Source organism: Leptonychotes weddellii, chromosome 8, assembly GCF_054177405.1.
Source record: "Leptonychotes weddellii isolate Sample4059 chromosome 8, ASM5417740v2, whole genome shotgun sequence".
Lineage (NCBI taxonomy): Eukaryota > Metazoa > Chordata > Mammalia > Carnivora > Phocidae > Leptonychotes > Leptonychotes weddellii.
In genome coordinates this window covers 17,595,004-17,600,708 of record NC_138376.1, presented here as the reverse complement: position 1 = coordinate 17,600,708, position 5,705 = coordinate 17,595,004, and positions in this window count along the sequence as shown.

The following is a 5,705-nucleotide window of genomic DNA, read 5'->3' as shown; positions in this document are numbered from 1 at the left end:
GGTGAGCAGTGCCTGATGGCATATTCTGAACATTATTCATCTGAATTATTTTACAAATAATCCCTCCATTTAACCATTAGTTATGACCAGTGACGTCATTATGGTGGTACTACTTAGATTCCACCTGAGGTCTTTATAGACCTTACAATATTAATAAATATGAGAGATAACATGCTTCCCACATAATCTCCTCAAACCAGTTCTCAAACTTTTCATTTTAAAACATGAAGTCCATGACACTCCTGTTGTATTTTTAGTCATTCTAGAATAAATGTAGTTCAGTAATGCACCATCAATAGAATGAATGGACAAGTTTAGATAAATATCACACTGGTTCAAGAGCATTTTCCTTAAAAAAAAAAAAAAACAAGGGACGCCTGGGTGGCTCAGTCAGTTAAGCGTCTGCCTTCGGCTCAGGTCATGATCCCAGGGTCCTGGGATCGAGTCCCGCATCGGGCTCCCTGCTCTGCGGGGAGCCTGCTTCTCCCTCTGCCTCTGTCTCTCTCTCTGTCTCTCATGAATAAATAAATAAAATCTTTAAAACAAAACAAAACTACAGGGGTGCCTGGGTGGCTCAGTCGTTAAGCATCTGCCTTCTGCTCAGGTCATGATCCTAGGGTCCTGGGATCGAGTCCCACATGGGGTTCCTTGCTCAGTGGGAAGCCTGCTTCTCCCTCTCCCACTCCCCCTGCTTGTGTTCCTCTCTCACTGTCTCTTTCTCTCTGTCAAATAAATAAATAAAATCTTAAAAAAAAGTTTTCAAAAAATACTACAGAGCTGAAAAACATGACACACAGGAAAATAAAAATAATGATAGTAAAACAAGTACCCATTTACCCACCTCCCACCCTAAGGCAGCACTAACAGTAGGTTAGTGATTTGAAGGTACCATAAGGTCTTTCATAATAAAGATAGTGAAGAATTCACTATCTTGAATTTTTTTTTGTGGGGCCTGAATTCATGGCCCTGAAATCAAGACCCAAGCTGAGATCAAAAGGCAGATGCTCAACCAGCTGAGCCACCCAGGCCCCCCTTGAATTTTGTTTTAATCAATTTATGCTTTTTATCATAATTTATCACATACATATTTATCTGCAAATAAAAAATTTAGTTTTGCCCTTTTTTGCACACTGTATGTATTCTTTGGTCCCTTGCTTCCTTCATTACATGTTTTACTTCTGAGATTAGTCTATTCCAATGTGTGTAGCTGTGGTTCATTCATTTTCATGGCTGTATAGTATTTCATGGAATAACCATGCCACCATATATTTATCTACCTTATTATTGATGAATATTTAGTGTTGATGGACATTTACTGTTGATAGACATTGTTTTTAAATTTTGCTGTTACAATGCTGCTATGAAGATTTAGGTATATATATTTGAGTATACATGAAAAAGTGTTTTTCTATGGTATATCCTTGGGAATGGAATCAGTGGGTCATAGAGTATGCATATGTTTAAACTTATTAGATAAAGCTAGTTTTCCAAAATGGTTATAACAATTTATACTCCATCAGAAGCTTCTGAGCTTAAAAATGTTTACCTAAAAGTCCTTTAATCTTTTGTCATATTCTTATAGGTACTTTATACCTATTTATTCTTAGGTACTTTATGCCTATACTTTTGGTTGCTTTCATAAATTGTTCTTTTTTTATTTTGTTTTTCTTTTACTGTTAATGGCTAGTGTATAGTTAGACAGTTGACTTTTGTATATTGACTTTATATCAGCTTCATTTGGGCTTTCTGGGGTAAACATATCATTTAGGAACTTTACCAATTTTGTTCTTTATTCTGCATTCTTTATACCTTATTTTTCTTGTCTTATCACACAGTGTAGAACCTTTATTAAAATGTTCACTGGAGATGGCAATGGCAAGCATCCTTGTCTTATTTGATTTTAAAGAAAATGTTTTTAATATCTCACCATTTAGCATGAATTATGCTATATATTTTTTATAGTTTTTTTTTTAAGTCATTTTAGGGGGATGCCTGAGTGTCTCAGTCAGTTAAGCATCTGACTCTTGATCTCAGCTCAGGTCTTGATCTCAGGGTCATGAATTCAAGCTCCCCATTGGGCTCCACTCTGGCCATAGAGCCTACTTAAAAAAAAATCATTTTAGGAAATTTTCTGTTTCCAGTTTGCTAAGAGTATTTTTAAAAATTGTGAACAATTATTGCTAATCAATTTCTAACTTAGACCTGCTTTAAAAGATTGAAAAATTTTCTGGATTACTCCCCTTTTCTTTTTGCTTTAAAGCCTGGAATTTTGTTTTCAAAATTAGCTGCCAAGCTAATATTTACACTCATTCATTCATCCATTAAAACTTCATTAAATGGGGCGCCTGGGTGGCTCAGTCGTTAAGCGTCTGCCTTCAGCTCAGGTCATGATCCCAGGGTCCTGGGATCGAGCCCTACATCGGGCTCCCTGCTCCGCGGGAAGCCTGCTTCTCCCTCTCCCATTCTCCCTGCTTGTGTTCCCTTTCTCGCTGTGTCTCTCTCTCTGTCAAATAAATAAAATCTTTAAAAAAAAAAAACTTCATTAAATGTGTACAAACTGTGAGGTACAAAGAGGGCATAAAAGTCTACTGAGTAAGATTAAGAAATACATCAGCAATTAATAGAAATTTTCCATCAGAACTTCCTGATTCCTTCAGAGTTTAACATCACTCTTTAGAGCCAAAGAGCTAGGGGAAAGAAATAATATTCTAAAGTGGCCATGAGATAATAGAAGGGGTAAGGATTACTCCCCATGGAGAGGTCTCTAGGAAACACCAAGGAGTAATGAAACTGGGGAGCCAAGCAGAACTTATTCATAGGGTCATCATCATTTAGAGCTAGAAGAGACCCCAGGGCCATTTGGTTGAACCAAATGGTGCCTTTTGGGACAGCTCTCCAGTCACTGCTTGGATACTTTCAGCCAAGGATGGAGAGTTCCACAGGACTCCCTGACCATTGTTTGTCTGCTGTAACTGTTAAAATGCTTTTTCTTAAATTGAAAAGAACTTTCCCTCCTAGTGTTCTCTTCTAATGATCTTACTATGCCCTGAGCATTCACCAAAAAACTTCTCCTATCTTTCTATATGCTGGCCTTCCACATCATAGAAAGCACGTATGGTGTTTCCTCAAGACTTCTCCAATCAAGACTGAACACCTCCAGTTCCTTCAACAACTCCTCATGAGAAATCTTTCTTAACTGCTCACCATTCTTTCCCTAAATGAACTACATTTGCCACCATCTCCCCGCAAACTTAATGCCAGAGTCACATGAAATTCTCCACAAGTGAGCCAACCAGTGGTCAGTGTCAGGGAAACTATCATCTTACTGTTCTCCTCAGTTCTACCTATTCCCCCTGCTTTTCCTATTTTCATTCTCTGAAGCAATCCTTGCTTTTCCCTTTCAAAACCTTGGCACCTTGGAGAGATACATAAGTGTCATTATGAATGAAAGTGGCCCAGAAGAACGTACATCCATTTTTCCAGAAGGATAATGCACTGGGATAGGTAACTACCCCAATGCTCAGGAGAACAGTTCTTTATGGTGCTAAAATATTAAGGAATTTCTCCCCATAGTCCCAGGCAAGAAGTGTAGCATGTGAATAATATACAGAGTGACTCTTTACAATAAATAAAATAATGGATTTCTGTTTGTTGTAGCATTTGCCACTGCTTGTGAAATGTAAATGTCCAATATGTATAATGTCAAAATGTGGTACCAGAGTGGCTGTTGGTCTTGGCTGAATCACCCACTTTCTCCAGTCCTGTTTCTTCTTTAATTCACTTGGTTTCCTCTCTGACTGAAAAACAGATGTGGCAGTAATAATCACTTGCAAATGGGCCTCCCAGGGAGAGATACACATGTTAGACCTTTGTAAACTGTGACTTGCTATGCAAATGCATGACATCATTGTCACTGTGAGTGTGGTTTTGGCAGATAGCAAGGGAATATTGTCAAAATAGCAAATCCAACTCAAATGTGTACTACTTTTGCATTCTTACATTGCTCCAAATAATTTGTCCAGTATTTTTAGATATAGAAGGCTCCAGAGGCCATTAAGACTCTCAGAACAATCTGCTGAATGTCATCTTAACTTCTCACTGTTTTTCATCAAGTATGGTCACCTTCTGGCCTGCCTGGAGCATATATCTAATTTCCTATTTGGAAATGAACATCATTTTCATCAGTTATTCCATTAGCTGCCCATCCCCCAACTTGTGACCTTTTCTCTTATAGATGAGAATAACGTTGACACTACAGGACACAGAAGTTCCCCCCAAACCCAGGCTCTGCTCTGAAGTCCCAGCTCCTGCTTTGATCTCTGGTCCCTGCTGCCTCCTACTATGGGGCTCTCTGCTTCAGCCCATTTTAGCTTCTTTCTGACTGCACAAGAAGAGTAAATGGTACATATACAGCCAAGGAAGACAATAATTTCTAATGTGGACCTATTCAAAGGGGTTCTAAAAGGAACATCTTAGCCTTTAGAAGGTTGTAAATAATGAAGACAATTTTCCCATGTTTTATGCAAGCATAATTTTTTGGTGGTAAACAGTGAGATGATGTATATGTATATTTCCTATCCAAAACTGTATGCAATTAGCATTTGGAAGATTGTAATTATAGCTTGGTTGGGCTTTTTGTAGGTGCTAAAATTGATTTCTTGGCTGAATTATTTTGCAATAGACTTAAACCACTAATTGTACACCTAAACGAAATTGCGTGTGAACAAATCGAATAACTTTAATTTTACCTTGGATAATAATTTATTGATGCAAATAAAACTCCTTAATTAAGTCTGGCATAGCCAGGCCTGTAGAGACACACATAAAGGCATTCTGTCACCCAGCTTTAGTGATTATTTTAATTTTAGAATAATGCTCAGCTATTCTTAGAGAGAATTGGGTATCTATTAAGGACTGTGGCAGTAGTGAGTCGTTTGAGTTCAGTACTCTTTGAATCCCAGATGAATCCACCCATAGATCTTTTTGGAAGAAGTGCTACTCATTTTTAAATTATAATTAAATGCATCCAAAATTGAAACTTTCATTACTATTTCTGAAAATAGCCTCTTCATTCAGAAGCTTCCAAAGTCTCTCAAAATGGGAGGAAATGGGTAAAATGTGGAGAGGCACTTTCATCCAGATCAATACAAGTTAAATAGTTGATCAAAAAGAAATCATTTATATATAATTTATATATATATAATTGTATTAGTTTTATATAATTTATATAATTGTATTAGTTTCCTAAGGTTGCCATAACAAGCACCACAAACCAGGGGGCTTAAAACAAGAGAACTTTATTATCTCACAGTTCTTGAGGCCAAAAGTCCAAATTCAAGGTGTCAGCAGATCCATGCTTGTCCGGAAAACTGTAGGGGAATCCTTCCTGGCTGCTTCTAGCTTCTGGTGCTTTGTTTGGCCTTCCATGGGGTGTGACTGCATAACATCAATCTCTGCCTTTGTCATCACATGGATTTCTCCCGTGTGGTCTCCACGTGGCTGTCTTACAGTGGATTAGGTGTCCATAGTGGATTAGGACCCACTCTACTCCAGTATGACTTCATCTTAACTAATTACATCTGCAATGACCCTGTTGTCAAATAAAGACACATTCGGAGGTACTGGAGGTTAAGACTTCAACATATCTTTTTTTAGGGGGATGCAATTTAACCGTGTGTAAGAAAAAATTATTGCAGCACAGTACC